General features: G+C 32.9%; 1 protein-coding gene across 1 annotated transcript in view; it reads right to left on the bottom strand.

The window, feature by feature from the left end:
* The window catches only part of LOC129231448 (zeta-sarcoglycan-like), a 270,742-nt gene that overhangs the window by 129,244 nt on the left and 117,583 nt on the right, over nt 1-23,915 (bottom strand). The window contains exon 2 of the mRNA XM_054865767.1: nt 16,217-16,318. The gene's annotated coding sequence lies outside the window, so the exon portion shown is untranslated. The remainder of the gene's footprint in view (nt 1-16,216; nt 16,319-23,915) is intronic.

Below are 23,915 nucleotides of genomic sequence, written 5' to 3'. Positions count from 1 at the left end.
TTCTGACCCAGGCCGATATTTGAGCCCGACTTTCTCTCACCACCTCCACTATTTACGAATGCATTGGAAGAAGAGCGAAAGTCTCCCGGAACCCTGCACTCATAGTAACCTTTAGCGGCCGACCACAAAACTTTCTCCTCTCGAATTTAACGTGCACGTACTCCGCATGTATCTGGTGACAATGGGACCCGAACTCAGCCAAAGCTGTATTCACTAGACTAATCACGAAGAGGACGGTGCTATGAGGATTGTAGCTCCCGTCTCCGCGAGTTAAAACTTTTTTTTTTTCATAATTACTGCATTAATTTGTTTCTTGCAATTCTTTTAATGTAGCAACATTGTTCTTTAGTTTGATTAGCTCGAAAATGTTTCAGCTTTAAAATGCAAAACTCACGCAGTTTTAAAATTGACGCAGCTAGTTAGCGCTGTAATTTTACTAAAAACAAGCACATAACTGTTTTTATTTTCTTTAGATCAAAAATCCTCAATGCAACCACTGTGGATTTTTCTCTTTCAGTTGTCATATGCATTAGTTTATGATCTTCGACTACAAAAACATTTTCGTATGTTGCGACGTCACAGCGGTTCAAGATTTTTGTGACCTCCTCCGGATAAAATCTTGCATTTTTCCCATTCTAACAATCATCAAGATCCTTCATTAGTTACTAAAAGTTATCGATATTTTCATGCTCTAAGTTTAGTTTTAAGACTAGTAACCTTATATATTTTATATCTCGGTTAGGGCTTAAATCACTTTCTTTTGAAGTAATAATATACCCTCTACTCTTAGCAGAAAATAGCAAGCAGGCTTTTAACTTGACTTCATGCCCCTCAAATTTCACTCTTCAATATCTCAAACTATTTTTTGGCCTAATCTTCGCTGTCAGCTCTCGTGTGTGCTTTGTGACATTAACGTAAAAAGCTATCTTAATATAATGAGATAACGTAAAGTAATTTAATGATATTCAACTTTTTATCCATAGCAATTTATAGCCGATTTTAGGACAGAATATATATAACCCAAAGAAAGTAAGAGTATGAATAATTAATCTCTGTTCACTAGAGAATTGGAACTGGTAATTTAGGGGGTAACTTGATCTTCTGCCAACAAAGCTGTCGGGATTCTCTTATTCGTCGATGGGTATTATCATGAAGTCTTACTTAGACTGGGATAACCTAAATCTAATCTAATAACTAAGGGCATCGAACAGAATTAGTTTAATATCTCAATATCTTTATTGAACGAGTTTAGGAATAAATGATTTCCAACTTCTTATAGTCACACTACCAAAATTTAAGAAATAAGTGAATAAACGAAATTCAAAATAAACCTTTTTCTGCGCAGTATCATTATTTTATTTTCAGAGTTAAAAATATTTAAAAGAGTTTATATATATATATATATATATATATATATATATATATATATATATATATATATATATATATATATATATATATATATATATATTAATTGAATATTGAATAATACATTTGGTCAGATATGATATTTTCTCTTATATATTTGCACTTTATTCTAGGACTTCTCAACTAGCTATTAATTTTTTTTAAGTATCATTTTTTTTTAAAGTAATGATTTGTGCGTGATGTGAAAGTGGTCGTTCAGCCACACCTGCAACATGTACAAATCGATACTTTTTAAGTACAAAAAATAAATAATCCAAAATAATGCGAAAATATTTTTAAAACCTGGTTTATCAATTGTGCTCATCTGTATAAAATACATTCAGAGGTGCTTTCAATCATATCATTTGCGGTCTAATCATTCACTAATTTTTTAAGTAACTCCTTGCTCTTTTGGATAAAAGTCAAATTTGAAATATATTTTTAGTTCTATTATAAACTGACTAGGAGGCTCCGCACCCGGCTCGTTTCGCTCGACAACTGTCCTTCGCCAGATGCCGCCGTCAGCGTGTGACAAATGATAATTTTAACGCATTATTCCTGAAAACATCCAGGGGTGAGGATGTCCGAAAAATATCCTGAGGACCAGGGCAGAATGGCTTTCCCCGGATGTTCTGTTGGAAACGGTTTCAGTATTGACCTGGTAGACATCGTCAATCGGGAGGTAATAAAGTCGGAGACACTGACACACACACACACGTTTGCGCGCAGATTTTTTTAAAATAGATAGCATGATTTTTCAAAACTAACTTGCAGTTGAATGTTACGTGTAGGCCCTCTGGAAAGTACAGCACAGTAGTATTTATTTATCTACTCACACAGGCTATACCTAATTTGTTATTGTAGTTATTGTTTTTCCTTTTTTTTATATAAAAAAGGAAGTATTGAATTCGCGAAAAAAAAATTCACTCAAAAATCGACCTTAATTACCATTTTACTCGCCTCCGAATGAATATTGAGTTTTTTTTTTTTTTTTTTGACTCGACCAGACGTGGATAAGTGCCTAAGAGCGTATAGACACGCGAAATATCCGTAATGACGATTGCAGAGTTAATTACAACGAATTTTCTCGTGACGTCTGTATGTACGTAGGTATGTATGTGCGTATATATGTCGCATAACTCAAGAATGGTATGTCCTAGGAAGTTGAAATTTGGTACGTATACTCCTAGTGGGGTCTAGTTGTGCACCTCTCCTTTTGGTTGCATTCGAGTGTTTCTACAGGGGTCTTTTGTCCCTTTTGGGGGGTGGGGAATCATAGTTAATTTCGATGTAAATTCAAGTGATGTTATAATTTGCTTAGCACACTTGCACTTAGCACACCAAATTTGGCGATTTTTTTTAAAAATCAGTTTCAATTTGGCCACTGTTGGTGATATTTAGAGAGTAAACTATTGAATCACAATAAAATTGCCAGTAATGGGGAAATGAGATTAAATTGGCGAAAAAAGAAGTCATATGATGCACACATCAGCTCGTTTTAAATCAGTTAAAAATAGTTTGTGGTGAGTGAAAGCAAGAGTATTTTTGAAGAAATACGGGAACTTTTTACAAGAATGCATTTAAAGAGAAAAAACTAAACCTAGTGGTTCAACAGCCGAAGGGGACCAAGGCCTTCTGTGCCTATCTCGGTGTTCGTGCTCGAGAGTTCCGGGCTGCAAAGGCAGTTGTTCAGGTTAGGCAGTTAGCCTAACGCGGAACCCCCAATGTTTAGCTTCTAAGCACGCTTGGTACTCACTTAATTGGCCCACTAATGGGATGAAAGGCTGGATTAAAGAAAAAAATACACCCTATTATATTCCTGTAATCATGTTACTGATTCCCAAACGACTATTTTCTCTCGTTCGCTCCTTACTTTTTTTTCTTGAAATAATAATTTAGCTTCATAATCATATGTTACTAAAGTCTAATTTGCCTGTCTATTTTACGCAGTAATTTGCTCTAAAAGGTTTACCAAGTCCCTGACCAAGGCTGTTCTTTCCTAAGAAAGTGCAGTGGAAAAAATACATATTCTTAGACTTAATCGGTGATTTCGCTTAAAGGGTAACAAATGCTTTCATAAGGTACGAAAACTAAGGTATTCTTTGAAGAATAAAAACTGCGATGAATTCTTCGTAGTTAAGTGCAATGGGAAGAACGCCTGGAATGCAATTTTTTTACTTCATTCGGAATGAAATAAATTTTCCCGAGTTTTCCTAAGTCGACAGCGCGGAATATAATACCTGAGTGTGAAGTTGGGCAGGAATAGCTTTCTTTCAAATCCAGTTTTGATTATTTTCCATTTTTACTACCTCGAACATAAAATCACTTGAAGAATCTGTGTAGAAAATATTTTTTTTACAATCGAACCAGATTTTTTAATGTGACTCTAAAAATAATATCACATCAACATTTTGAGATCAAGGAAAATCAAATGAAAAGTAAAATTGTTTTTATTCATTTAAGCTAATTTTTAAAATGCTCTTAAAAGTTTCCTGGAATTTAAAATAGTTTCTGCAGTTCATTCATTTCTTGGATGGTAACTCAAGCTGATTTTTATTTCAGAACTTGCTGTAGACAATTGAGTGAGCCTATACAACGCGAAAGCGGATAAAAACTTTTAAAATACTTAAAATAATGGATGAAAAAATCACTGAGCGATGTTGTACTATGACTGTGATGGTTGACTTCCAATCCGCTGTGGCTAAAGCAATTCCAGTTGTCAAAAAAAAAAAGGATAAGGAGATTCAGTTTTATTGTGATAGCGTATTTGACAATCTCCTCTTCAACCCGAACATAAATGAGCTTGTCAAAGGTCAAGCATTAAGTTACCAGAGCCACGAGTGCTAACTGCCAAAGTATTTGCATTTGAGTATGAGGTTTTCTAGAAGGAGGCTTCCCCCACCCCCCGGAGACTTGATGGATTTGAATTTAAAAAAAAACGCTTTAAAGCTTAATGATGAGTGATTAAATTTATTTATTTTCCTTAGCACTATTCAGATAGTAATCTAGTTCAGTGTAATTAGGACTAAAGGGTTATACCACGTGTTCTTTAAATTATCCATTAAGCGTAATTTCACATACACTTCAGGAACAAACGTCATATTTCTGATAAACGTCCAAAATACTTAAAAAGCTTGGCGAGTTTCAACCCGCCACAGTTAAAACTAATAACATGTTATTAATAGGCGTTGATGAGTTTGAAACTTTTCATGAACAAGTTGTACCGAGTTTATCAAAAGCATCGGGGAAGTGCTATATCGTCTCATTTTAGACTTCCTCGACACCTTTCCAAATTTTCCTGTCTTGAAGCAACAAACATTCTTCTTAAGTTCTGATGCGAAAATTTTGATGTGAATTATATAAGAGGTCTGAAGCCTGATAGTATACATTTAGGAAAGAAAATATGCTTAAAAAATGGACGCTGTAATCTTAATTTCGTCACAGTTGAGTAAATCAAGTTATGTGATAGCTTCTAATGTTTAAATTGAACACAAGCTACATTTATAATGCAGGCTATGTATAGAAGTATGGCACATAAACCTGCTGTAATTTTTTTTTTACGTAATGCAGTAACTCAGTTTTCCGTAATACATACAGAAACAATACTTTATCAATGCGTGGACCAACTGGGCCTAGCTTCAAGTATAGAACTCCCAATTATTTTCCAAATTACATTACACATAAATGGCTTACCCAAGGGGATGCAAAGGGGCAGATGTACCCCCCCCCCCCCAACCCTCAGATTTTTTTTTATAGAAATCGAAATATTAAGGACAGATATTGTTTACTCTCATAGGCTGGCTTTTGAGAATCATTGGGAAAATTCTAATACAAAAAGGGTGTGAGGTTGGAGGTAAGGGGTTGAAAACCATCTTAAATGCAAAACGTAAACCTCATGAAAAGGTGCTTTGAGTTTTTTTTTCAAATGATAAATATGTAATCGAAACTCAAATGCTGCCATATTAGGTGTTTTTCTATAATATTGAATAAATAACAGCAACAGTTCCACTCAAAAGATAAAATGTAATATTTTTTTAATCATGAAAACGCGGGAAAAAACTGGGAATGTCCAGCAACCTCAAAAAACTTTGGGTGGTGCATCGAAATTAGCGCCATCAAATAAAAGTATTTCAAACTTTTTTTCTAAGCATGTGTTCAGAAAGGTTTTTCCCCTCTTGTTTTAAGACAGACAATTTTAATCAATGTTTGGATACTGCGCACGGTGAAGAAATATTTACAAATCGTAAAACAGGTTATGATTTCCTTTCAAATTCTAATCAGAATCTGTAATGACCTTGCATAGGTTAATTAATAAAGGAAAATGAAACTGAAAGATAATTAAAATTCGCCTGATTGTAGTATTTCTATTTTGATTGTATATTTTCAGATATGGAAAGCAAAATTACTCAGACAACAGATTAGTAAATTGCTATACAGACATTATAAGGTCACAAATTATATACTTTGTACTCTTTTTAAGACGTATTTCTGCGCCTATTCTTTGCCTTTAAAAATGTTATTATTTTCGCCTGTTTCAGCATGTACTACTGAAAGATCGTTTTAATTTACGAATTGTTTAAAAGGACTTAATAAATTGAATATATGAAATGCATTGTACTGTGTGTACAATACATATCAGAAGAAGTCTTTAGAGTTCTTTAAAAAAATAAGAAAAATAAATATAACATCGTAAAAAAATGTAGGGAAACAGTATACACTGTTAAAACTACAGGTTGCGTTTGGCACCTTTCAGTGGTGAAACGCTTGTTCACCAGCGACACCCGATAGAGAGCCGAAATTGCACCCTTAGCAAGGGTGAAAAACTGGCTCCCTTCAACCAACGTGCACCGTAGGTGAAAGATGGTACTCTAGGTGAGAAAAATGGCACCTTTATTGCTTCTTAGAGAGATTCCCCCCCCCCCCCCGTGTTGTTTGCGTTTTTTAATACAATTGTGTTTTATTTATTTTGATTTATATATACGAAGGCATTTGATCACATTTCAACTTTCGAACATAGTTTAGAAGTGTTCATGGCTTTAATTTGTCTGTTCGTGCACTAACTTTTTTATATTCACACTTGGATTGCTCAGTAATGAATATGTTGTTGACAACTTTTACTGCATGATCCGTACTGAAAATGAATAGGGAAGGTAGTTATCAATCATTAGTCGGAACAACCAGAAATATTAGGTAAAATTAGATTAGAATCATGGGAAAATAAAAGCGTTCATAAACGTTTAAAATTTAATCGAGCGTAACATATCAATACTTAGTATAAGATTCGATATTTGAGTATCCTTATGCGTACAAGATAAATACTGATTTAAAAGCCCTTCTTTCCAATGTCAAGTTTTCCGTCAGATTAAAAGTAAAAACGAGTAAATAACTACATTCGCTTCATGCAATAACGCCTGAGAAAGATACGTTAACCAAAACACGATGTGAAACTCATGAGTCAAACGCTGAGTGAGAAAGATTTCTTTTCAGGCGGTTTTTTTCCCCCCGCCTTTGCTGCTTTCTTCGTTTCCACTACGTAGTTATTTCATTTGAGAAGAAATAGACATTGGTATATTGGCTGCTCACGTCGATGCATTTTTATTCCGGAATTAGCAATTCAATTATCAGCTGATTTAACGTTTTTATTTTTAATGTTGTTGTTGTTCAAGATAGTACTGATAGATAGTTTTAGGTAACAGTTTTGCAGGATATAAATAGCAAGATATTAAATATTTAATAAGGTAAACGGAACAATAAGCAGTTGTCAACATACTTTAAGCACTTTAAATATGTTCGAAAGCTCTAAGTGCTACAATATGATCAAATACCCTTACTTACGCGATATTTCGAAGATTAATCCACGAAATTTTCAGTTTTGTACTTCATTCAATGTGAAAGCAAATTTCGTTGCAACTTCCTTCGTTCGCCATTCAAACTGAAGTTGTCGTTGGACGATTAGTCAGAGCGCATGCGCAATGAGTCGCTCTCCTATTGAATCACTTTTGTTAACGTCGTTCACCCACTGAGGAACCAAAAGCACCTTGACGACACTTCCTAGCCTCCGTTTCACCCCGCGGCACTGTTTTTTCACCCTAGGGTGAAATTTTTTACCCCTGTGGCACTCCTGGTTTTAACAGTGTAGTTGTTGGTCATTAAGTGATGACGTATGTTTCAATGTTTCAATTGTCATGACGTATGTTTCAATTTAAAAAAATAAAAGTTTCACCTAAACAGAATTAAGTTTCATGATGATATATTAATGTATTTATGTACTCATACTGTTATTAAACACTTTTTGTATTGGGGAAATTTTGTAAAAAGCTGAAAATTTCAAAATCGAAGCAAATACATATCTGTAAATAACCAATAAAATAGAAAACCTAGTGTGGTGCATAGAGTATGCCACTAAAAGACAAGCACAAAATATACTTTAGAATTCCTTCATTGCAAAAACAAAAAGGAAAATATCGGACCATTTCCTTTTACCGTTGCGTATAATTAAACTAACATAATTTAAAACACTAAAAAGACCTTTTCAAGTAAAAGCATTTCTATATTCTCTCAGTAATGAAAGTGATTCATCGTTAAATTTGAGGCACTTTGTTTTTATTTATTTGTTTATTTTGTGTTTTCTTTAGTTTACAGTTAAGCGGATATGCTTCCGATATTTTACAACAGATATCAAGGAGCGTCTGTGCTTTAGCGGTTATTATGTAATTAAAAGGAGGAAAATATCCCAATAACTGTAGAAAAGGTAATTAAGAATATCTTTTCAAGTTTGATGTCATTCCGAAGTGCAATAATTTACCACATCATTGAACCACGTATTAAAACAAAAACCAATTAACATTTCATGTTTGCTTCCAATGCCAAACCTCTTCACTTACTCCATCTTTTACCAAACGTGTTTTAACGATGGAAATACAGGGTGTAAAGTTGTAAAAAGAAACATACCAATAATAATAACAAAAATGATGAGAACTATTATGCAGTAAAACCCCGCAAATTCGGACCCCGTTAGTCCAGATCTCCGGATAATACAGATCGATCGATTTTTTTTTTTTTTTTTTAATTTGAGGAGTGATCGTCAAATTTTCATAACATTAATTTATTTAACCCTCTCACGGGCAAGACCGTGTTATGTTGTTGATTGAGTTCCTTTATCTTGGCATTGCAACTTTTGAATCTTTTTTTTTTTTTTCGACGATAGGGAAAAAATTGATTCAAAAGTTGTATTGCAGAGAAAATGGAACTCAAAGAACGACATTCCACGATCTTGCCCGTGAGAGGGTTAATCCTCGCATAAAGCTGATTTTCAATAAGTATGTTTTATTTATTTTTTTATTTTTTTCATTCTCCAGATAATCCGCATTGTTTCGGATCCCAATTAATCCGAATTATCGAGATTCTACTGTACTGAAAATTAGCGGGATAGGTAAAACTAATGATACGAAAGTAAAATTGAGGAATTTCTTTTAGAATATGTTTTAGAGAATTTACATTTTTACATCTGATGAAAAAAATAAGTGGTTTTGGAATTACATGTATTCGTTGTTTTTCTTCGATATTTTATGGCAACATACTTCAATAGTTTCCTTAAATCAGTGTTATCAGAGCTCCTCGAACTAACAACATCGTCATTCCCATGCCTTTCTTGTTTACAACTATCAAACTTCAATTACAACAAAAATACCATTTGTACGCAACTAAGGAAAACGTTTTGAAAAAATATTCTCAAATATATTTTTGTGTATCATAAAAGAAAAACATGGACAGACTGAAATACAGCCTAAAAGTTGTCGCAAAAAAAGAGTTGGAGTAAACCGTACACTCTTAAAGCCATTGCAGTAATCAAATGTATTTCTTTGCAAAGAAAAAGTAAGAACTATCAATATTTATAGCCAAAACTAAACTTTTACTTTTAAGACTTCAACTGTTTTGATATATATTGGAACCATTTGCAAAAATATGGTGTCTAAGTAGGATTTATTTTACCACTTTTCTCTCATGAGTTTATTTTCACCAATACAACCAATTCGTTGTTTCTGGTTTTCGGACTGGATAAGTTGGGACGAAAACTGTCAATATCTTTAGTATATTGATACATGTATCCGTACATAAGATATGCTAGGGTTTTTATCAATTTAAGACAAATGCAAGTTTTTTAGATACGATTTTTATATTTTTGAGTTTAAAGTTTGCAAGTTCTCCGTAACACTGGGGAACAAGCTTTTTTCTTATGTTTTGTGAAATTTCTTAATTTACCTTAGACACTTTTCGCATTGCTGATTTCAAATCTGCTATTGGTTTCCATGGACTTGCTACAGTCTTATGCAGTTGAAAAATATATTCCACAGCAAGAGTTTTGAAAATTCACTCGAACGAAAAGGATTGCGTTTCGGAATTCCTATGGTTTTGCGTTAAGATTATAACAGGGACAGCAATTTTCGTATGATTAATTTGAAGAGGATTTACAATAAAAATTGAGGCAGCATCTCCTACCCTAACACTCCATCTGCTTTTTGACCGATTCCACTCTCTGATCAACTCTTCTTTTTGTGTAGCGCAGTGGCGGTTCTTTTTTTTTCCTGATAGTCTACTCTACTTTGTTTTATTTCATACATATATTTAATAAATATCTAGGCTCTGAATCAAATTATACATTCAGAAAAAAAAATTAAATGAACTAAACGAAAAGTTGCCATCCAAAAAGGCTGTTGCTTTTGGAAATAACAGACTATTAATTCATTGCACTTGAGCTCTACTTGAAGATAAAAATTTAGATTTTATTTAACTTCAATTGCTTGGCAACACAAACGAGAATAACGGAGTAAAATAACTTATTTGAAAATATTTCATTTTGAACCTTCATAAATAAGTCAAGTAAGTTATTACTTGGACGAAAATATTTATCAGAGGTAAGAAAAAAAATTCGCTTCTTTAAGGTAATATATAAATTCCAGAAGTAAAAGTTGCGCAAGTATGAAAGCGTATTTAGCGTATGAAACGTATAAGAGATGGCACACCAATACAGTTTATGGTACAAAGATTCATTTTGTTGTGTCATCAACTAGTGTTAAATGTGCACAAGTGGTTAGTTGGAAAAGCGTGTGCATAGTGTTGTGTTATTGTGTTCAACATGCCCAACTTACACCGAGAAATGAAAAGTGCGAACAAAATTCATTTTTTTCTTTCCTTTGAAGAAAACTGCTGCTGAATCATTACTCCTAGAACCATATGATAAACATGCTCCATCACAAGATGCGTGTGAACGATGTTTTCGGCATCCCGAAAGTGGTGAATGAGGCAGATAAACGAAACTCTTTGTTTGGTGGGACCAGAGGGGGTAGTGTGTAATGATAAATTATCACCCGAGTAAACTGTTAATACTAAACGTCAATAACAACAACTGACCTGCTTGAACAAAGGCCAGAGTGGCAACAGAGGCCAAAGAGTCGTTTTTCTTCGTGCTCAATGCTTCAACACATACGGCAAAGTAGGTTTGCGATACACCTGAAGCACTAAAATCTTGGTTTCCTTGGAGCGAATCGTCGATCTTCGGCGTCGCTCCTCGCCCAGGGGAAAACTTGATTCTTCTGCGCATGCGCTCCCGAGCTAAACGACGTCGTGAATGGACACGCCGGAATCACTTGACTTTGATTTCAGCGTCACAGCGAGGAGCGAATCCGAAGATATGCAATTTCACTTCTAGGAAACCAGGGCTTAAGCTAGGTACCTTACCCCGTACGGCTTACTCACTAGACTTGGCGCTTTCCGATTACCACTTGTTTTTACCGATGGTTTACGCATTTTTCGATGAATTGTTCGGAGAAAAGGGAAAGATTTTTACTTGCGTCACATTCTCAAATTGCTAGAAAGATGGGTAAATGTTATTACAAACCAGGGAACAAAAACTTTGGATAAAATATCTTTTAGCATTCACCCGAATTTTACATGTTTTTTTAGGAAAAAATCTGAATTTCATACTTTTATAGCTGGTAAAAATAAAAATTGCTAGGAAAGTGCGTCACTGAAAATAATTCTGAATTATGAACGACGTTATATGATTCATATATAATGTCAAACAAAACATTTAATAAAACAATGTTCTGGAGAAGTCTAAATACATTTAAGGGGTACTAAAACGAGCATGTCTGCATAACAGTGGCGGAAAATCATTTGTTTATCGAGGATGCGAAATCCAATCTTGTACCAAGAGTGCCTTATAGCAGCGTAGTTGTTGTTTTTTTTTCCTAAAGCATGCAAAAATAGTTTTACAGAAAGATCATGAAGCAAAAAAAAAAAGTTATGAAAAAAAAAGATTGTGAAGCAAAACAAAAAGATTGTGAAGCAAAACAGAAAGATCATGAAGCAAAAAAAAAAAAAAAGTTATGCAAAAAGAACTGATCTCTTTTTTCACAATACTTTGACGTTAAATTAGTCATGGACTACTTTTAAAAGTTACACACGTTTCCATGTTTTAAAAAATTCATTAATTCGTTGAAACCTCATATGCTCATTTTTACATTCACTGACACAAAGTAGATGAATAAATATCGGGGGGAAAATTATTATTCTGGTTTTTTTATTCTGGAATTTTTAATTTGGTTTTATCTTTACCAATTTATTTAGAGAGGAAGAAATCCTAATTTTTTGCAGGATTGTTACACGTTTCTCATTTTCCGTTCCAACATTTGAAAGTGTTTTTCATTATTCTCTATTTATTCGTGCATGTTTTACTACTAAGAAATAATTGTTCCAAGCACTCAAGTTATACTGGCGGTTTAACAATTCAAATACATAAGTTTAATGTCATTTCCATACTTTATACTAAACATACACTGACTGTAACTTGAGTAGTTTGGGGATTTATTATAAAAATGGGATATCTAAAAAAACTGCTAGATTTCTCTCACTCGAAAAGCTTTAAATTTACTTTTCGCCAAAAATAGTAACAGACAGTTGCTAAAAAGTGTGGGCAAAGATGTCACCGTAACGTTAAACATTTGAGAGATACATTTGAAATTCTAACTCAAACTTGTCTCCTGCCGTTCCATTTATTAGTAATATAACACTTCACAAATTGACAGAATGTTAATTAATTGCACTTAGGCTCTACTTGAGGATTAAAATGTGCATTTTATTTAGTTTTAATTAGCTCGACAGCATCGACAAGAGTAACGAAGCGTAATCTCTTCTTTCCATAATTTTCATCTTAAACTCAGAAATAAGTCACGTAATTTATTTCTATTGGCTGTGTTTCTGCACATTTGTCTTTTGTCCTTTTTGACGAAAGCTTGGAAATAAAATCTAATTGAATATTCTAAAGTCCTTCATTTTGAGTTAGAGTTCAGGTGCATATTTAAGAGACTTAATAGAAAAGCTTTGTAATTTTTTGAGCAAAGCAACATTATCTATATTTGCTATTGTGCATACAAATTTTCGATACTTTCAAAGACGATTTTCTTGTTAAATATTCGCTTTAGTTATTGAAAAAGCATGAATATTTTTTTTCATTTTTAAGTTTTTATCTATTTCGTTTTTTTTTTTTTTTTTTTTTTTGAATGTATATGCGAGTCAAGACTCTTTTTTACTTCTAGCACATAGTTGAAACATACAAAATGTGAGAAAAAAAATCCACATGGAGTTAGTTGAGTTTTAAATGGAAAGATGGAGTACACTGCCGTGCTAAGCACAGATGTGGTATCTGCAGTAGAGCTCAAAATGAGAAATTGACGATTAAAGTTTTACAACTCATATCTTTGATTTATGACTTAATTAAATGCTCAACTTGCGGTAGTTGTTTCGTAAATAACTTATCTAAAAACTGCAAGAGAGTATTTTTGTAAAAATCTTAATTTAAAATTAATAAATGTAGTTACGACAAATTTTCTTTTCAAAACCTTTCCATATATTAAGCTATTTGCACCGTAAGTGACAATTACTAGGCATTTTTAGGGGTATCTGCACAGATACGACAAAAGTAGCTTAGAAAAACGTGCTCAATGTATCATTGAATAATACTGAAAACATCTGCTTTCTTTGGACTTGGCTGTTTCGCTTTATTTAGTAATACAAATCTAACAGAATCTATCTTCTGAAAGATACCATTTTCAAAACTCCGGACTGTTAAAACTGTAATCCATAACAATTTTCTGTTTTTTATATTCAAAGAATGTGTTTTTTTTTTTTTTAATAATGTTTTATTTTCTAGATTCATTTTTACCGAGCATGAAGATAATTTTGGCAGCAGACGATACTTAAATAAAAATATTATTGGCCGTAGAATGAAATGCGTTTTTTTTTTTGCATGAAAGAATTAGTGAATATTTTACATGCATTTCATTTTTAGAATTCGCATTTTAAATAGCCATTTAAATAGAAAAAGTTGAATATTTACTTCAACAATTATGCAAAGTTGTATTAGTTTTTATTATCAACCAGTATCAACTATTCAACGGTAAACTAATTTTGATATTCTGTGTTACAATAAACTGCTACATTATTAAATTTGCTGCTTTAATAAGGTATAAAAGTCGTATCTACAAATTACTAAGGAAAAAAGTGGTAACTGCGCAGATACCACATTAAAGGCTTAGTATTTGTCATTTACGTTCAAATTGCCTTAGCAAACTAAGCAAATTTGCAGTTACGACTTTTTTCTTAAAGCTTTTTTTAATATTTCGCGTTTACAAATTGCCTAAAAACTTGAGATTTAGGTAAATTAAATTACTAACGACCACCTGGTGACAATAACTCAATTTTGATAATATGTGCAGATACCACATCTGTGCTTAGCACGGCAGTACAGGGAAAATACATTGCTACACTTGCTGTTGTTTTGAATGCTAAGCTGTTTGATGATAGTTAGTGACAACTTGGCAGCATAGAGAAGATAGTGAGAGGTTTCTACGCATTTCAGAACGTCTGCGGGGAATTTAGAACCTGTTTAAAATAAACACTGCATAAAAAAGCTGTTTACCAATGTTAAATCGTTATTTTTTTTTCCTTTTTGTCAGATCTACAAATAGGAATTGAGCGGTTTATCAAGCGTTATTTCTTATGCAGAAATGTTACTAAAAGATTTTAGTAATAAGCTTCATCTTCCCCTCATTTTTTTTTTTTTTTTTTTTTTTTTGTTAGACGTTTACAACCACCATATACACATGGCATTCTTGGACGACTAGAAGCATTTGAAACTATATACTTTTCTATATCTTCAGGAAACAAAAAACATTAGATTTTGGTGTGAATTGTAGTTTTTGTGTGTGTTTTGCACATATTTAGCGGGTAATTTGATCTTTTTAAATGCTTTTTTAAATGGTCTCAGGTTCGAATTCGACTACTCCTGGTTTTTCTTATCTATTTCACAACAAAAGCTAATAATAACCATAATAATAATAACAACAACGCAAATATACCTATAATAGGCCATCTGCTTTGACTGTTGAAAAACAATTTTATAGGGCATTAATGGAAAAATAATGGTTGCTTGGGTGGAACTTTTTCCTTCATTTCATTCTTCGTGCTTTAGATTTAATTTGATATCTGTTAATCAGAAACACTAATGAACCACCTTGCCCATTATTGGTACACATGGAGACCCCTTACTGTTATGCGTGTGGCGTATTACTAATAAAACAAAGTGGTTCGCTTAAAAACGAGCTTTATTACTTTTTGGTGATTCCTTGAAAAAGTGTTTTTTTGTAATAATAAGGCCTATATCTAAGTGGCTCTATTTTGGTCGATAATTACTGATACGTCAGAAATTTAGTGTACCAATTGCAGTAGCATAAAGAAGGCTAAGATTTTTTTAAACTAAAACCCACTTTTTATGATTTTTTGTATATTAATAACAGTGTATGAAGTTTTAGAAAAGGATCGATAAATAAACCTACAACAAGATTGTTAAAAACTTTCACTATAACTGATTTCAAGTCTTTAAACGGAGTGTTTTTCTTGATATATAGCTATAACCAATAAGGCAGGTACATCCCCATGTATACAAATATACATTAATGCTATACCATAATCATTCTCAATTTCATTTTTAATCTTATTTATGTCTGTTGATGTAATATGAATAAAATGGGTTCATGACTGGAGATCTTATATGTACTCCATTTCCCCAGCAGTTCATGCCGCATTTTCAGATCGTAGAAGTTTATCACCGAGTAAAATGAAAAAGAAAATTTGAAAACGAAGAACCGCAGAATTTTCGACGAAAATCAGAAGCAGAAATACAGTCGTAAGGCATATACGAGAACAAATGAGGAAGTGAGACGCAAAGGGGTATAAGTAGACATTTTCACGTTTTGAGTAAAACACGTTTAAAGATAATATCCTAGGTAGGCTTTCATTGATTTTTTTTCTAAATCATGCTGTATAGCAGTAACTACCAGGGCTACTAGTACAATATCTTGCTCCAAGACAGAGGAGAGGTTCACCTGTCATGTGAACTGGCTATCTCCAAATTTTTAATTTTGCCACTTACATTTGAGGCAGTGAGAAGCAAAGGGATGTAAGTCCGAATCAAAGAAAGTTGAATGCATGAAAATAAAATTCACGAAATGAAATTGTAAATAAGAAGCGCAGTTGTTTGGAAACGTACCAATACCAGCTAATAAACTTGAAGAAATTTTTGGAGCACTAAAACATACAAATGTTATAAATAAACTCTTGGGTTCTGTTAGAATTTGAAACACGAGCTGGTGACGTCATTTTAAAACAACCTGTTGATAGGTAATGCAACTTCATTCCATATATATATATATATATATATAGATATTGTATGGAAACCGTAGACACTTACCAATTCTTGATTGCGTTACGAATACTAAAGTTTCATATTTCTCAACTCTCATTCAAGTAAGACGTTTTTTCCGAATTCAGCAGTTCCACTTTAAAATCATTTCTAGAAAGAGATGATTTATTACAATTAAAAAACAGTCGTGAAAACACAAAGAAAATGCCAAGATATACATACAAATTTTGAGAAAATAACATCAAGCTCAAACCTTTACTCTGAATCTCGTAATGCATCAAACACTTAAGCGATTTTAATAAAAAACAATCATATACTATTTTCATTTGAAACAATACCATACAATTTTAATTAAAAAACGCCATTTTGTTTCTAAAATTATGAAACTTTAAAAAGAAACGGTCTAGATATTTATTAATACCGGCTCAAAAGGAGTTCTGAATGCAAAAGTAGTTCATATAATTTCAGCTATGGCTGTTATACCGTATGAAATTCACGAGGGACATTTTAAAACTATTTCATTCATTAAAGATATATAAATATACTAGAGTTTCTTAACATCTTAAGGACCAATATCGCACAAGCGTGAGTTTGTAAACAGTTAAATTCAATACCAGCTCTTAGATAAATTAAAACGTGCTTATTTTGCAACACATTAATTCTATTTAAGTAGAACTGCTTTGGAGATAGCGCGAGATTTCGCAGTGTTTTAATCCCACCTCTCGGTTCCTTCAGCTTTGAATTACAACTCCGGTCTCAATATCATGTTATTTCTTCATGCGTTTCGCTTGACATTGCAATGAACATGAAACTTTAATTTGCTAACAGGATGCTTTTTTGAATAAAATAATTGCTTGCAATCTTCATATATGCTTTTAAATTATGATATATATCTGGGAGAGTGGGGATACTTGATCCCTTTGGGGACTTGTTAACCCTTTCAAATCTCGAAACTGCAATAACACAAAATGTTAGTGATGGCAAATCACGCGCGCAATTTTAGTGATGGTACATCACCTTATAAATCATGCTTTTGAGATCAAGTCTCATTGTCAGTTTTTATTGGAGGGGTTGTTTTGTGAATTGTGGATTAGAAATGTCGATTTTTTTTTTTTTTTTTTGGAAGAGGCTAAGCAATACATGTATTGTTTTTATGATGTGGTTTAAAAGTGTGAGAAGTACCAATTTAAGGCTTATTTTACAGTAATTTTGAAATACGTTTGAAAAGTATACTTGGGGATACTTGAATCTTTTGAACCATGTAGAATTGATGCGGGATCAAGTGTCCTTTAATATGATTATACAGATAAGTATATGCTATTTATTATACTTATTGTTTAACGAAAATACCTTGCCTTACAAAATATAGCCTACGGCTAATGCAAATCACCTATTAATAGCGAAAACTTTTAAAAATGTGACTTGGAAGAAGCGTCACAGCATTATCAAAGAAAAAATAATAATAATAAAATGCCATACCAACTTTTAAATCTACTACTAAGCTTATCGAATGCTTTAATTTTCAAAGTCATTCTTAAAATACGATTTTTTTTCCTTTTCATTTGAACAGTAATTTCAGCTCATCGTTTTGGTGTCAACTTTTAAATATATTTATAGTTTATGACGTTTTGTCTTGTTTCATTTTTAGTTTGCCATCTTCAATTTCGATTTTGTATAAGTCAATAGTAACCATTTCACAACAATAAATGTTTGACTTGTGTTTAAAAGATTTATAATTACACTCCCCCCCCCCCCCCACCACAGGATCAAGTCTCCAAAAAATATAGTTCTAATGTATGTTTCAAAAAGGAATAGCATTTTAACGGGACAGAGACTTCTAAGTATGTATTGTATGTATTCCCTTCAATCAAATGAAAATGATATGCTCCACCCAAAAACCGGATAAAATGTACCCAGTGTCAAAAATATACAGTCGGACCCCGATTTAACGAATTTATCGGGACCGAAACTTTTATACGTTAAATCAGGGTTGTTCGTAATATCGGGGTGTAAAAAAACTGCACTTACCTTATCTGAAACCCCTAATCAGCAACTGCTCAAAACATCCATAATTAGAAAATGTACACTTTTTATTCAGCATTTCACGACTTATTACACACTAGATAATTTGAAATTTTAAGCTACTGAGTAATAGATGTTTGACAAGTTTCTTGATACTTGACTCGAAATAGTTCTCTTTCGACTTTATGGGCAGTAGAAAATACTGTATCATTTGCAGCCTGCTGCATTAGTTATATTTTTACAGTTTCCAGGCCATATAAAGCATTTGAAAAATAAGTTTTAATGGGAGTTTCATTATCGCTTTTTGCATCAAAATCAATACTCGTTGGTTGCCTCCTCGCCCGTCAAAAATGGCTGTTTCTAAGAAAAGTCTTTTTTTTTTTATATTTCCGAAAATATGGATATAACATTTGGAAAACCATCCACTATAACCTAACTCAAATTAACAAAAACAAAAAATATACATTTTTTTGTTTGCCTGTAAAAATAATTTGTTAGGTCGGGGTTTATTATTCGGTAAATAGGGGTTTTTGCCTTCATTTTAGTCGGGGAAAGAGAAAAATTCGTTAAATCGCGAAATACGTTAAATAGAGGTTCGTTAAATCGGAGTCCGACTGTATATATTATAGATGTACCTATTCGCGTCTGTCTGTTTGTCAGTCGATACTGGTGTCGTTGAATGCAAAACTTACCAGGGAAAGCCATTCTACTTTGTCAACCCCTAAATCTTAAGGGACCGGAGATAAGAATTGAAAATAAAAAAAATTTAATTCATCGATTGTAAAATGGAGCAGACGGCGAACGGGGTTGGAGAGCGAAACGAGCAGAAAGCGGAGCACCCTAGTAAGTTTAATAATCCCTAAAATGCATTACTTTTACCACATCTGCACTTTTTTTTTCTGGATCAAATTTTATAAAATCTACAACGATTTTAGTAGAATTTTGGGAAAATATGCAATTTTGCACCATAACGTGCTGTCGCTAACTTTAAAGTATTTGCCTTATAAGGGGGGGGGGTTGCCTTTATATAAGCCTATCAATTTTAAATAATATAAAAATTTATGAATCGTTACAAGTTACCGAAAGTGGTTTAAATAAAGATAACACCAATATTAATTTTTTTCATAGTATATATTTACTGTTACGTCGTTTTAAACTTTACAACATTGTATTACTTAGAGCAAAAAGAAAACTCCTAAAAGAACGCTGCTTTTATTAGAAAGTTATAGGAAAGCAGCAAGATAAGGGTTTATTTATGAAATAAGTGATGCACGTTTTCTTCACTAAAATCTGACAATAACGTCTCGCCTTGGGTGCGGCAAGTCATTGGATCTTAAAATAGGATGGTATTATGATGGGATTGTTTCACACAATCAAAATCCTTATTATCGCGCATAAAGCAGGTTGTGGTTGTGTTCATCATTATGCAAACGAAGTCCAATAACGATGTACATGCTTGACAATATTTTTGCATTGTGCTATATAGCAAAGTGATTTCATTTGCGATACAACAGCTTTAATACTCAAACTCGCTTATAACAACCGTGTTTTAACGATAGTCCAGATTTGACGAGAAAATCGAAAATTCTAGAGTGGACCGGGGCACGTTTAGGCGGAATTTTTTCAATGAATTTTCTAAATTTTATGTTTTAACTTAGGAAATTTTAGCCAATAAGGTTTTATAAAGCAGTTAATAGAGTTAAAACTTGTATACTCAGTTGTTGCTCAGTTTGTGTTTTTAACCGTTAAAAAATTTCTTTTGATTTCAAGTCGGTTGCGTAAACTTGCCGTGGACACGGGGCACGTTTTCGCATATTTATTTTGTGATCTAACGTGGTTCTGTTAGTGTTTTGAACATAATGTCTTACCATCGTTAAAATAAAGTAAATTAATTACACACTGAAGTGTATAAAGTAAAAGCTGAACGGACATGAAGACAACACTACATGAATATAAGATACGAATTTGTTACTCAATTAAAAATTAAATGATGATTTTCAAAACTAAGTAGCCTGAAAATACCAAAAAAAATGTTGAGACAATTCGGAGCGAAAAATAAAGTCTGGGCACGTTTGGAAGTAAGACACAGTAAGAACGTGCGTAAAGGTGCTCAGACGTCAACGCGTAAACTTTACCCCGTAGAAAACATTATTTTTTCTCCATGTCAGATCGAAGCCCGACTGATGCTCAAAAACTTGTGAGAATATTTGCTAGGGAGTACCATCAATCTGTTATGACTGTTTGCTCTCTAGTTATAATTCGTTTTGAAAAAGGACACTACGTAAACGTGCCCCGGTTTACCCTACAGTGTTAATTACATGGGAGAATGACTTGCTTTTAACCGAGAAACCCCTGCTTAAATAAAGCAGTACTTAGTGATTCATAAGAATTCTATTGAGCTCCAGCTCAGTCTGGGGAAAATTCCTTTGATATTCAAATAAAATGAAGAACGTAAGTAATGAGTCACACATCCTCCAAACAAGAGATGACTGCCCGTTTTCTTTCTTTCTTTTTTGGATTTGCGGAGTACAGAACCATTTAATAAGATTTTTTAATATACTTGTTGGCGCCAATACTATATTTTCCGAGGTACTTAATTCCGAGGTTACTGTAGCTCAAATTTAAGTTATGGCTGATGAAAAAAAGTAATAAAAGCAACAACGATAACGGTAAATTGAAGAATCTCAAAATGAAGGAGTCAGAGGTGCAAATGGCTATGTTCTTTGAGCCAAGACTGTTTCTCGAAAAACAGGAACAAAAGAAAGATACAACAAGGCAAATTAACCAACTTCTTTAGTACTGTGCAGAAATAAAATTGAAAACAAAAAAAAAAAAAACAACCAGGTTGTATGAATTTTTATGATTTTTTCACGAACCCATTTTTTTACGAGCACTTGGTTGTAACGAGCAAATATCTCTGTCCGTTCGCGCTCGTTAAAAGCGAGTTAAAATGTGTTTTCATACAAAAGAAACTATGTTTTCTTAAACCCACTTCATAGCAGTTACGTACTAAAAAAAAACTTTTTGAGGCATCCCCCCCGCCCAAAAAAAGAGAACACTTTTCTTAAATGGTTAGGGTTGGCGAGAAAAAGGGACAGAACCCCCTAGTATGCAATAAAACATTCAATTGTACATTTATGCGAGAAGACACAAAGAAAAATTTTGATCCAGTTAAAAGAATAAGATAGCAATACCGCAAAAGTTATGGTTAATGAAGCAATTAAATTTATAAATCTACGAAATTAGTGTATATAACGAAACAAAAACTCAAGCATGAGTAAAATCATTATATGTTTATCCAGACCACCGTAGATGATGAGAATTATCTGAACCATATTTCACTCTTTGAGTTCATTGATTTATCATCTTTCGCTAAAGAAAATATTATCTAAATGCATTTTTATATAATAAAAAGCATTTAAATGTACATTTATACAAGAAGAATTGAGAGAAAACTTTAAAGTTACTTTAAGAAGTAGGATAACATTGCCCCTAAAGCCCCGGTTAATGAAGAAATTTAATGGAACGAAATGAAAAGTTTTTTGAATGAAATCGTTATTATTTTATTCAGATGGCCTCTGATGTGATGAGGAGTATCTAAATTACGCTGCACCTTTAGTCTTTGTCCATATATTTAATGCCCTTTCACTAAAAAAAATATTTATTTAAATGTGCTTTTATATATTAAGCAATTAAAGTCCTTATAAATATAAATCACCATATTGAGATGCACAATATTGTTAAAACCAGGGGGTTTGTGGGGAGCAACCCCCCCCCCCCCTCCTCGCCCTTTCGTTGCATTTCTGATTCAGTTGGATACTGCAATAAACAAAAACTCACTTGTAAAAGAAATCATTAACGGTTTAACCAGTTATAAAATAAAACATTTGGCAAATGTTTCTCCACAAAAAGTGAAAAAAAAATCGTACGTATGTCGACTTTTGAATATTACTATATGATACGCTGTTGTTTTAAGAAGCTAATATAATTGTATTGTGGCTATAAAGAAAAGACTGATGTGGGTATGTATACAATAAAAGGCTTCATATTTCTACTAATCATTTTCTCAGTTCAAAAGAACTTGCTGCAACAGGTGTCTTTTAGCTATTTTTCTTTAATTCATTGAAGACCATAAGATTTGCGGTAGAATGGGAAACAATATATTTTAAAAACAATAACTGTTTTTGCTAATATTAAGATTGCAAAGTCTTAACGTGAAAAAATATAGTTCGTGAATTATTTGTATTTGATAATTTGTAAAACAAATTTAGAACTGAGGTGCCACATATGAGGCAATGGGTAGCAAAGAAATGTATGTGTCGAAATTAAAAATTTGGAGATAATTAGTACTAATAGCAGGAGAACCTCTCCTCTGAGTACCATCTCTTGCCAAAGGGCAAGAGATGGTACTAGTGTCTCCGGTGGGTGCTGCTGTATATCATGATATAGAAAAAAAAAATCAATGAAAGCTTACCTAGGATCTGAACTTCAAACGCGTTTTACTCAAAACTTTAAAACGTTCACTTACATCCCTTTGCTTTTCATGCCTCATATGTCCCATAACGGTTCTTGACGGATCAAAGTCAAAAGAAAAAGAACACCAAGTAAGTGAACAAAAAATATTAAATTAAAAATATACAATAAAGTCCTGTCAGCCCATCATCAGATCTTAAAGTATTCAATAATTCTTATCACGAGAGCAAGAGGACACTGACTTAACTTGTTAGATGCACACTCATTCCCAAATACATGTCTATAATTAGACTGAAAGCAGTGAAAATATATTTCTCCGTTTACTTCATTTATTTTTTCTTTTGCACTTAAATAGCCACGTTTGAAATACAACGACAGAATTTGTGGCTTGAAATGCGTGAAGATAACTAGACAACAGAACATAGAATTATTTTATCAGATCAAACAACTTGATGGATGGATTAAACGATAAGTTGCATTTTTCCCAATATCAGAATCATTTTCTCTACTCCCTGATTGTGCAGGATGTAGATAAGAATTCCCTTTGAATTGACAGAAAGTGAAGTCGCTGAATGATGTAGAAAGGGAGTCGATATTTGATGTGTGATGACAGCTCTGCTACCACATTTGATACTGACAGACCAATTTGTAGAGATTATAGATAGCTATTCCATACCCGTTAAAAATTGTACTTTTTTTCATTTTTATTGCAAAACTAAGTTTTCATTTTCAGCTGAGTCCCAGATACTTTTAGGTTGAAACTGTTGATAAATGAAAATGACAGAATTAAGTTTCTTAAATTTTTCTAAATTATAATAAGCATTATACTGCCGTAGGCAGGTAAACGGCAGTATCTGAAGAAATGGGTTTTTGAGATAGTTGAACGCGTTTTGGATTCAATACTAACGATGGGGAAATGTTGAGAATTGAGTTTTATCTCGAGCTTAAAAGTTATTGCTCTTCTCGTAGAATTACAGCATTTTTTTTTCTGGTGATAAGCACTAGTCCTAAAAATCATGTTCCTGAAATGCTGATTTCAACTTTGTTATTCCGGGTTAGTTTCATCCGAAATGTCTCTATTTTCAACTACCCCATCGATATTTCGAAACATCTTTTGCGTCTGCTGGCATAAAAGTGGTTTTAAATTCATAAAGTTTTGCATCCACAATTTAGACATAATAACTATATAAACCATTAAAAATGATGATCAATCACATTCAAAGCTATCCAACAAATCAGAGTAACTTTGAAT

This window comes from Uloborus diversus, chromosome 10 (assembly GCF_026930045.1).
Source record: "Uloborus diversus isolate 005 chromosome 10, Udiv.v.3.1, whole genome shotgun sequence".
In the NCBI taxonomy this organism is placed as follows: Eukaryota; Metazoa; Arthropoda; class Arachnida; order Araneae; family Uloboridae; genus Uloborus; species Uloborus diversus.
The sequence above is the reverse complement of the archived record's forward strand: the minus strand, read 5'-3'. Positions and strand labels throughout refer to the sequence as shown.